Source organism: Armigeres subalbatus, unplaced genomic scaffold (genome assembly GCF_024139115.2).
Source record: "Armigeres subalbatus isolate Guangzhou_Male unplaced genomic scaffold, GZ_Asu_2 Contig12, whole genome shotgun sequence".
Taxonomy (NCBI): Eukaryota; Metazoa; Arthropoda; class Insecta; order Diptera; family Culicidae; genus Armigeres; species Armigeres subalbatus.
The window spans coordinates 273,769-285,869 of NW_026941956.1; the positions used below are offsets into that span (position 1 = coordinate 273,769).

General features: G+C 39.2%; 1 pseudogene; it reads left to right on the top strand.

Annotated features, from left to right (window-relative positions):
- Positions 1 to 444: 444 nt before the first annotated feature.
- LOC134202369 (uncharacterized) lies at positions 445 to 12,089 on the top strand (annotated as a pseudogene).
- Positions 12,090 to 12,101: the final 12 nt, after the last annotated feature.

The window sequence follows — 12,101 nt, forward strand, 5'->3', positions numbered from 1 at the left end:
TATGGGCATGCTGCCAAAGTAGATCTGTACTCTGGTAATTGAAAAAGCAAAACAAAATTATCGATTTGAAAATCTCATTGTTTTTATAAAAGTATTTGCAAAGCATTACTTTTCACTATTGATTTTTTTATGTATATCTTATTCCTGAAACAAATTCAGCTGTAAAAATGATGACTAATGATGGAGACACCCATATAGAACATAACACTTCAACACAATAACATGATTAAATCACCGTCGTAAATAAAATATTATGTTCTGCCTGTTTCCAATGCGATGATCTGCATTGGTGTCGTATTGGGATGCGCACTTCCATAGCAAGAAAAGAAAATTAGATGATAAGGCCTCGAAGATAGTGTTCAAAGCCTTAGAACAGACAGTCTGTGTTGTGCTCTTCGAAGAGTAAGATCGATCCAGTCATTCGAAGTAAATTTGGTTGCCAAAATGTCTGAAGTGATTGAAATGATATATCCTTATCTAGTGACACTCTGTTTCCTCATGATACCATTCAACCTGCAACCAAACTCCGTAATCGAAGCCCGTAAGAAGTTCGACACTTTCCAAACTGTACGACAAACCGTACCGTTACAACGTCCGTGAGTATGATCACCGGTTAAAATTTTCCGATCGTCGCTGAATAAAATAACCCTGAATGCAGTCGCTCGCAAATGATATCGGCCATCTACGGCATCACCAGTACGCAGATTTGACCGATCAGAGGTTTCTACATGAACTTGGCTGACCTAAAGCATAAAACTGTTTCTGAAAAACTGGCAACATTTTGTTAATATTCTGGATAAGTTCCTCATAGAATCTAAAGCGAGAAATGAAAAACGATATAATCTCTCCCGCCCAAACGGGACCTTCAAATTCGGACAATCTTCCGAGGGCAGTTGATTGGTGGTAATCACAGGTGATGCGCTTGAACTGTGAGCTGTTGAATTTATTTGTTCTTAACTAATTGCAGGCGAGATAAGGAGTAGTATCGCCGTGAGATCACAAGGAAAATGGTGCCTGCTGGCGATCAGCGTGGTGACACAATCGTCCATGTCGGCATCAAACGGCACCAGAATTATCTGAACTTTGTCTCGATCAGGTGATCAACTGCTAGGAATGGGAACTACGTTGCGATGGGGTGACACCTGCCGTCTGATTGGTTGAAAGCAGAAAATATCATGATCAATACGATGCAGCAATGTCAACATTGGAATCTGGAAAAATGTTCAACATGCACATTTAAGAAAGCGGAAAAAGGAGATTTTCTATGGTTGGATCAATTTTCATGTGTTAGGTAAGTTCAATAATAATGCTTGAAAGATCCCCAAATTTGCACAAGAAGGTAACGTCTGGTGGATCTTTATGATATTCTTATTAGACATCGAGATATACAAAATAATATAGTTAGTTAAAGATCGTTCAAACGTCTAATTTGAGCAACGTCCGAGTTTTAGATCTTAGATTGTGGGTTGAAACGGAGTAGACGATCATCTGGTTTGCATACACTCCACTATAGCGCCAGGCAAGCTATTACTTGCCGTGAAGCGCATCTGGTATATTTACCGCGATGGCTTCTCAAGCTCTGGCTTATAACCTGCACGACTCATTTGCTACCAGAGCTATTAACGCTTTGATAGTCAAACTATGAAAGAATCAGCTATGGCAGTCTGTCCAACAACCGCTTTACGAACACGAAGTAGATCATCTCATTCGGCCTTTATGAGGAATCCACTTCCTGAGGCCTTTATCGAAAGATGAAAACCACTGACTTATCACCGCTCCGAAAAGCAAGTTGTATGCAAGTGACACATTCCAGCGTAACGCGACACCATGAGGAGCCGACTTTCAGCGAGAAATTAGGTCTGCATTCGAAAATTAGCCTCGGGGACATATGATTAAACAGGTGTAAAATTATCCTCACTAAATTTCCTTTCTGATAGAATATTCATTTTGAGATTTTCGCTGAATATGATAAATATAGCGCGCTGCATTTCGTAACGCGACACCATCGCTGAATTGCCCTTTTTCGCATTTTGAAATGCAATTGCGTTTTCAGCTCTGGTATACGGTTTGAGGTCTCGATTTATTCTAAGCATTTCTCGTATACATCAACAGAAATGAGGCTGTGAATTAAAATCGCAGGAAAAACGGAAATTATAATGAAAATAACTGAATTGATATGAACACCGCCGCGTTACGCTGATCGACAAACAGTCTCCTGCAAATGGTGTCGCGTTACGCAAACGTGTTTATCGTTGATAGAATACGAATTTCAGCCGATTTCGATGCGACATGTTATATTCGACACAGAATATTATCACATTATCTATCGTTGAATGTAGTTCGAGTTGGTGGTTACTAACGGGACTAACCGGCACAAATATAGAACTGAACCAATTCCATTCGTATCACATATTCAGTTTTAAGAAACAAATTAAATGGAATGGGTCTTCCTATTTTATATTAGTCACACCCAAGTATGACCCGGATCGGTTTTTAAGTACGTGGTCAGACTCGATCCCCTAAGTGAGTTTGTTTACACGAAAAGTTCTATATTGCCTTTTTTCTGTTAACCATTTGAAGTGATGATGGGAGAAGTTCAGCAATGTTAAAAGGAATATTTCTGTCGTTTTTATTCTACGTTTCTACTGGAACATTGTCTGTTTTCAACTTTTATTTATTTCGAAAAGATTGGAATACGTCTCATGTCTCAAACCAATGTTTATCAAGAACGTATGCGTCGTGTCTGGAGTGCACTACTTTAACACATTTTCAATCCTCGCTATCATCAACATTTTCTCAGAAAATAAATACTCAATTTTGAAAATAGTGTTTATTCCTGTAAAATAATTGTCTTATTATTGTATATTCATTTAGGTCAAAGCGAAGTTCATTAGGATGCCTGATATAATATGTCTTTATTAACGATCCAGCCCAATGCTGGTTTATCTCGATTAACATAAAATGATTTTTTTTTTCAATTTATCACTCAGCAACTCTCTGTTAACCTTTTTCGATAGGCCCTTATTCTTGCATTGGTTTGGTGATTTTTTTTGCCAGACGCTACCCGCATAGTTCTGGACTATTACATTACTGTCTCCTATATAATTCAAATTCCAATAATATTACGCACAACATTACGAATCATCTATCGCAACAATACGTCTACACTACTGCAGATTGTTTAAACAACACGATAGATGGTATTTCAAATTACAATATGTGGAAAGGGCAGTTAGTTATGTTACTATAAAAATCGGTCATTTCTCGAACAAATTTTCAACATATTATACAACATAATGTTGAGATATGATCCACTTTTGGAGATTCGAACCATAAGTCTTATTTGAGTTATAATTGAGCATATCAGGAGAATTTGACAACGTTACCTTGCGTTTAATTATTGCTTTAGAATTTTATTTTCAATTTCTTTCAATTTAACAATCTTAAAAACCTACTTACAGATTACTTTCAAATCCTGTAGAGTAGAGTGGGCAAAGGCGTGGGATAAGAGCTTTGATTTTTGAAGTAATAAAAATGCTAAACTAGCAGCACTGCATCAGTTTGACAGGTATTCTAGCCAACTATTATCATGTAATTGTAAACGATTTGAATAAACAACAAGGGAGATATGGAATTAGATAACTTTTGGTCATTTTGCTAAAAATAATTGGGTTTCGCAACTAGTATTTCATCATCATATATATGTTGAATCAGGTGAACATTATACCATTCCGATAACCTATTATATAGAGTACTTTATGAGTACAGAACAGCAATCCGGTTGGTTTTCCAAGAAGTCAAAACCATTACTTGAATAATTTTTGGGACTGTGGGTAAAGCACGCAGGAACCGCTCAGAAAGAGTACGCATATGAATCTTCAAGTTATGATGTCAAACCGTATCTCCGGCGAAATAAGACTTCTTCCAAAGCGTAAAGATCCACAACTAAGAAAAGGGACAGAATTCGAAATTATCACAAGTTTTTAGGAAAAGTTGAAGTAATTCGGTGTTAGAAAGGACTTTGCGAACGAAGCACTGAAGCGAAAAAATGGAATTGTATTAGGACTTGTTGTACACGAAAGCACAATTTCATCTAAATGATAATTTCATTTAAACAAAAGAAACATTAATAAATTACGCAACGTTAAGCTGGGAGGGTTGCGGATGTGTGAGATCCATATAATTTTGAGAGTTTATACAAACAAGTGTAAAGATAGGAGATGGTGATGAAATAGCCAAATTTTACGTTAAGTGATTGGTGGACTTTCTTTAAAGAAAATGCCTTTGTATGACCGCGAAACATGATATATATTTTACCTCTGTAGTTTTTGTATATAAAAAAACAATGGTTTTCATATGAAAGTGCACATTTTAGGACCTCCCTTTAAGGTTACGTAATCTTTAAACATTCCTAATATATGCTCATTAAACATCAATTAAATGTTATTAACTCTTATTTGTGTTAATATATACTTAAAGCACATGATTGGATAAATGCGTACTCTTACACCGATGCGCACTCTTACCCCACCGGTGGGGTAAGAGTGCGTTTTCATGTCTTGTAATAAAGCTCGCTAGAACGAATCTCAATAGTTTCAATATTTTTCCACTGGGTAACATAAGGGAAAGTATATGAATCATTGACACTGATTTGATATGCAAGCTTGCTATAGGCCACATGATCGATTGAAAACTAAGTGCTACTCTTGCCCCACTCTACTTATATTAACGATTATTGTAAATATAAACATAGAATGAAAGATATTAGAAAGCAAAAAGAACTTGGGCTTGGGCATGGAAGCAAGCCTAAAATCGCTATCCTGTCGGTTGAATACGCAACGTCATCAGGTTTTCTTGAATCTGACCTGTATTTTAGACAGCATTTGCAGATCCTTCCGATCTTCCGTTTGTGTCGTACACCAAAGAGCTCACCAAAGGGTGTTTCCTTGTAGCCAAAAGTTTCTTTTGTCATTTTGGTTCACTGAAATTAAACCAAACGTATAAAATATTGAAAAATTAAATGCAAATTACGGCAAATGCTGGGTAAAGTGTACCATTGGTACTTCACGTACCTGAAGGAATAAAATAGACCCCATCTCGCGGTCCTCAGCCTCTTACTCAGCAACTCCTATCCCTACCGCCCCATGGTGCTTGTAGAGGTACGAGCACCCTTAGGGAAGATCGGGTAACCATCCCGGAGAGAACTTTGGTCGTACGCTGAACGAGGAGGGGGTGATGGGTATGCTCCTGTATGATCGAGCGTCTGTTTTCCTTATTAGAAGCGGCTCACAACAGCGTCTGTTCCCCATGTTAGGGGCGGTTGATCATCGTCCAAATACCAGCAAGGGGCTCTTAACGAATTTGTGCACCATAATCCACCGGAAATTTAGCGGTAAGGACCACTTGAAATTTATAGGGTTTGTGTCAGGCTCTGCAAGTTAGCCTTTAAAAAATAAGCAATAATCAGCAAGAGAATAAAAAATACAAATAAATCAAACTTACCATTTATCATTTAATTCGGTTGGAATCTTAATTCCCTACAACACACGCGGGTTATTTGAACTGAACTTGTTTTTTTTTCAACAAAAATATGGTGCACGGAATGGAAAGTGTCGAAATCTTCTGATTGACGGATTATTTATAATTATTCATCAACTGTTTTCTGAACTTTAACAATATGGTTTGTTGTGAAAATAATGTAGTTCATAATCCAACACTGAAAAGCAATTATGGTCTTAATGTAAATGAATAGTAACGTATATGTTAACGGTGTGTATTAAAATGAGTTTATAATCTGTACATTATACGAAACGGTTTTTTCTCTGCGTTATTCATTATATTTTTGACTACCGGTGACCAACACTCTTAAATTATTTCACCGATATTGACTGTGAAAATCTCTGTTAAAGTTCTTAAGATGAAATATCGACTAAATTGACGTATATTCACGGCATCTTCTTTGAGCGCTGACGTACTTGCTGTGACGATCTTGGTTAAAAAAAATAAAAATGCCGAGCTAGTAAGAGCGAACGAAAGGAAAATTAACTAAAATATTAAAATCATCAAATTAAACGGAGAAAAAACAAGAGTCTTTCGGTTCCGAAAGCTAAAAATATGTTTAAAAATCAAGATAAAACTTGTTATGAAAACATAACTATAATCATACTTGGCATCCACAAACAAGTTTGACGGTCGTGACATGTGAAGGAAACCGTGTTCGTCAGCAAACTCTTAGTTACGTTTACTCTATGAGGCATGGTGATTTACGTGGAAAGAGAGAGATTAAAAGCCTCACAATTTATTCGAAAAAAAACTCAGTTTCACGTGACTTATTAATGGACGACCAAACACCAAACACCAAACATTTGTAATTTCCCACCAGTCCGTAACATTTTTGTATGGTAACCTATTTTTTGTAGTGTGGAGAGTTACCAAATGACACATTCCGTTACACCCAATTTTGTTACGCTATTCATGTACAAGCCCTAAATTGCTTAGAAAACCAACATTGTGATACTGTATCAATGCACCGAAAGCATTTTATCCCTTATTACAGAAGCACATTTAATTCGCGTAACGCGACACCATATTTTGTATTGAAAATGGTCCGATTTTGGATCTTAATACACGAAAAGAAACTCTTGACGAGTACTAAGAAATCCAAAATTTTACTTTTCAATTTTTGTACCTTTTGTCTGTATCAATTACGACTATTTTCTAACGCGACACCATTTCAATTTCACTGTTTTTAAAGTACAAACATTTCATATAAACTAAAATTTTCGAAGCAATACATTATCACAAAAAGATCATTAAAACTGTATTTAATTACGTATTCATCAATACATTTTCACCCAAATAGGGTGCGATAGAGCACATTTGTAAAAAAAAAATGATTAGGAGTCTTTTTATACTAAAGTCTGCTACTTTGATTGGCTATTAACATGTTCGAAAACATTTTTCAGTGGAAGAAATGTTTTCTTGTAATTCAATATGTATGTTTTCTGTCCTGATAGTTGGATCCTAATTTTTAGTTTGAAATTTTGGTCCCTTGGTGTTGAAGTGCGTGGTTTGTGTCAAGTTAGATTTTACTTTATTTTATATTATTTTTTTGTTATTTCTATTATTCTCCTTTTATTTTTTTTATCGATTTTTCTGTAACTCGTTATAGTGTCAGTAATCATATAAAAAAAGGATTGGTGAATAGAGCAAAGCAAACGACAGTGGACCATAAAAGGCCAAACGTCGTCTGACGGAGCAGATCGGTGCAGAGGCCCGAGGGCGTCGACCGGAGTGGGTGACTTTTCGGCCCAAAAGGCGAAAGGCACCAGACAGGCACAGTCGCCGGGCCGAGGATACAGCTGGCCTGTGCCATTGGCACAAGGGACCAAAAATCACTGGCAGCTGGTCAGTAGGGCAAAGCGGAAGTCGAACACATCTTGACCCGCAAAGAAAGTAGGGAGAGGAGGCCGTTGGTGGAAACTGATAAGGCAAAGTACGCTGAAGTCCGTAAATCGATGCGGTGGCTGAAAATTTTCCGCGCTGGGTCAGATGGCGAAGCGTCAGACGTACCAAAACCGGTGAAATCATCTTGGTTCTGAAACGTGGAGCGCAAGCTAGTGGGACTGACTACAGGTCTACTACAGGGACTGACAGAGGTCTTGGGTGACGGCGCTGAAGTGAGGTCGTGGGGGGCGGAAGTGACCTTCCAGTGCAAGCAACTGGATGAGGTTACGAACGCGGACGACGTCGTCTCTGCCATCAGAGACCAGTGCGGTACGGTGGTCTAAAAGACCTCTGTACACGTAAGAGGCGGTCCCTTTGACACGCAGGTAGCCTACCTTATTATGTTACCGGTTGCGACAAGCCAAAAAGGTTATGGAGCGATGGAAGTTGAATATCGGCTGGTCAGTATACCCAGTTAGCAAACTCCAGCCGCCTTCAGGAGACAGGTGCTATCGGTGCTTAGAGTTTGGACATAAGTCCATACACTGCGAGGACCCAGACCGTACAACCTGTGTCGTCGTTAGTGAGGAAGGGCACAAGGCGCAGGAATGCGCTAAAGGCACCAAAGTACCTCATCTGCGCCAGCAAAGCAAGCTATTGTAACCGCCATGGGTGGAACTTCGTGTCCCATTGGAGACAATAAGAAGAAGCCGTGCAAGTAACACAGCTGAATCTTACCACTGTGCAACTGCCCAGCAGTTGCTGTGCGTCGGTCCTGGAGTCAGGACCGATGTCGCCCTCATGTCAACCCGCTACAACGTCCCTGTTGGTAAAGGGTGGCGGACGGATCTAGGATGGCGACTATTTGTACGACGGGACGGTAACCGGTCCAAGAGGTGGTACACCTCTGCTGAGGGGTCGCGATAGCCAAGACCAACGCTGTGTTCTGTAGTCTGCTATGCCCCACCAAGGTGGCCATTGAACAGTTCACAGATTCCGATCTGGTATCATCATCGATTAGTAGAACTTCTTCTGCTTCCGTTCTATCAATGACTTCCTCTTCGATCAAATACTTCTGCAACACTTCTGGTTCAGTATTCAAGGGTTTACAGTCGATTGGCCAACGTGCAATGTTCGACGATGGACATTTGCAAAACATCTTTACTGATCTGTAGAAGCTTCCCTTCCAGTCTGCTGTTTTGGTGAGATCAAATCTTTTTCAACTGAACTCCTTTTATAAGTCTCAGCTTTCAAGGTAAATTCTTTTGATTTTCCATGCGATAATATTTTCAATTTCCACCTCACAAGTTTATTTTAACTACTTATTGACGTGAATTTTTAGCTAGAAGTCACACAGAAAGTTTATTGAGCTCTACCGTTTCTCATCAGTCTTTTGTTTTATCGCCAGAATTAATCAGGGTATGATGAAAACGAGACACTATTTTATAACATATAATTAATGAACAAAATAATGAAATATTTTCTCTTTCCATCATTTAAAATGTTATAAATGCTAGTTCTTTTTGTTTTGATAGTCGATCGGGACATATTTCGTCAGTAAGAGAACGATCAGTGGTATTCGAAATTTCTTTCTGACTTTTGCAGAACACATCATTTGTGCAGTGAGCAAAACGATCAGCCGATCACAATTTTGTTCTGTTGCATGCGGATAGTAAATTATTAGAAGTAAAAGTTTAGATCGCGTCCAGACATTATTTTCTTCAGTAAGCAGACATGATCGGCCGGTTATCAGTACGTTCTGCTTTGTGCGTGAGCAGAACGATCGGCCGGTTACCGAATTTTGTTCTCTTTGTGCGGCCTTTAATATTAAATTATAGTTTTGTTTCATCGATTAAACTACACGCATACACGGCAAACCGTTTACCAAAACGAACCTGCTACCACTCTACCCCATATATCAACATCCAGTGATTTCTCGTGAAGTGCAGATGACTCAGGACTTCTATCAAAGCGAGTATCATGCTCAAATTCTCTACCCCTTCCTTAATTGACCTGCATTCGGACATGGCCGACGCTGATATTGCTTATTTTGGGTCACTTGTTCTTACATTGAAGATGATGTTAGTCCCAAACTTCTCTGTTGGTTCTCTGTTAATTACAACTGACCTGGCAATAACGGAGTAGTAACCGTGGGCGTCAATCATGCTCATGCTCATGCTCATGCTTCTGGTTCATATGCGTTCCTGCGACAACCCGGCTCACCTCTGTTTGTTGCCTTTGATGATTATTTTGGACGCTTTGAGGACAAGATTCTTTCCTGACCAGGGCTTCACTTAGAAAACACTTGTTCTAGACCATTGTAACCTCTTCCTTTCTTTACCGACCTCAATCGTCGGTGGAATGTCCTTTTTTACATCCAAATATACTCCACGAACTCCGGTATACATATGACCAAGACCCGATTCCATTGGAAATTGTTCGTTGTTGTTGAAATCAATGAGAATAGATAGAATTTATTTTCATTGCGAACTATTGAACAATTGTTCCTGTGACGCTCATGCATACCTCTACAAACTTTTCATTTTCGTATGTAAACTTTCTTGGGTCTCCCTTTTTCGCAATGCTTCCGTGTGATTAAAAACTTCATGAAGAGCGGTCGATCCAACGCCGATCATTATACCGAATCCATTAATATGACGAAGACTGCCCGTAGGAAATCGAAACTGTACAGTGTTCACGATTTCACACATTTCGATTATAGACACTATTGGCAATTAAAAGTGAGGTTAGGTTTCGAAAAATTTCAAAACTGGAATCAAAATTTACGCTCTCTCATCACTTCAATTGTAAAAAATCAAAGCAGGTTTCATTATCAAACATTTTCTCATTTTAAACGACGAGACAGTGCACCGAACGTGTCAATAATCAATTTATCGAATGATGATCCTTCGTTTTTAACCTCACTTTTATCTGCCAATAGGCACCGACGAACCGACGTGTCACTGGCCCTCTTTGATTGTCCCGCACTTTTTAACGGTCATTCGCTTTTGCGGGCGATCGCTCCTGTCAAATGAGCTAACACAACTCCGCTGCAATTTTAATACACGTGGTTTGTGGCTGAGCTCGAAACTTCACTTGAGCCATTATGGGGATTGCCGGTAGTGTTCGATGATTTTTCATCATGGCGCGGGCAACAAATTTGAATTATTTTCATGGGGTGACACGTCGGTTCGTCGGTCTATGGTTCCATAGATGAGCGCAGGCATGGTTGGGTTATTTCGATTAGTGTGTTTTCCACTTTTCACAGTGTACCCTCGATTTGACGTCACACGCTGCCTGCGTTGCTTGGGTTGCAATAGTGACGTCTGCTCGTTAGCTACACTAACTGACGATTCGTTTGTACACTCGCCTTCGCCTCAGCTCGTCTATGGAACCTATAGTGTCTATATAATTTCGATTATGTCCGTTACGCTTAGACACGTACTCTGAACCAGTGCGTAACGGTGTAAATCCGGTCATATCTCCAGCCAGGCTACGTTCTACTCTTAAGCTGACAATATGACGTTCCAGAACTCGGAGGTGAACTAGCCTTGGGCTAAAAACCTCTTTAATAAAGATTATAATAATAATAACGTTCCAGAACCCCCAAGGTGCATGGAGATCGTCCTGGGAGGGCGCGTGGGCTGCTTCGGAGTAGAGTGATCTACTTGTGCCAAGGTAGGATGTGGTAGCAGGTATCAGGTTGATTAGTGTTGTGCCTAAGGAGGGGTTCAGTGGTAAGGTACACACCATGTGGTGACTTGCAACTACTACGCAGGTGCTGGTCAGGCTAATGCATTACTCCTTGTAAAAAACATTCGATTATGGAATGTTTCTTATAAATCGATATCGATGATGATTGTGTTTGTATTTGAATTACTTTTTAGCTGAAAAGATTTTTTTGTTCTTTACTAATTCCTTACAATACATCTTCGAGTAGGAAAAACACGAGTAAATTTGTGAAAATCGTGAAAAAAATATGCATATGAATTTTTGGGCAGGTTCCCAAAACATTGTCCTCTATTATCGGGACTTCGCCTGCCGTGTTATACAAATGGGACCAAAAGCGTTTCATTCCTGTTATTGAATTAGATATGGGCGTTCAGAACCGGAACCATCGAAATGATTCGGATCTTTGAAGTGAATGAATGATTCGACTTTTAGAGATCCAGTTCCTGGAACAACAAATTATAACAATTTAGAAATGATAAAATTAAGGTTTATGTGAGGTATATATATATACTTGTGAACAGAGGTGAAATAATTGTCTGATGATCCAATTTTCAATAGGATACAATGGGACAGGATTCTGCGTCGAACTCCGTGTTGCTAACAAAGGTTGTCGATTGCCTCTTATAATCGGTCAGGTGGAATTCATATGTTGTAAATTACCGTTTTCTACTTGGTTGGCTATAAATCCGCTTTTGTTAATAGATGCAAGTCCGACACATACCTATACGCGATGCCATCCGGAATACCAGTTAAGCCTGCGTTTAAACTCTTCGTTAAAACACTGCTGTCTGCCGATTTCGTTATGTCCCTGAAACCAAAGCGATATCTAAACTTCTGTGTTTCTTCTTTCTTACAGTCTGGTGGATCGAGAACATCTGATGCTGCGCTACCTGGCAGCAAAGGCCCGATAACCAATACGTAAC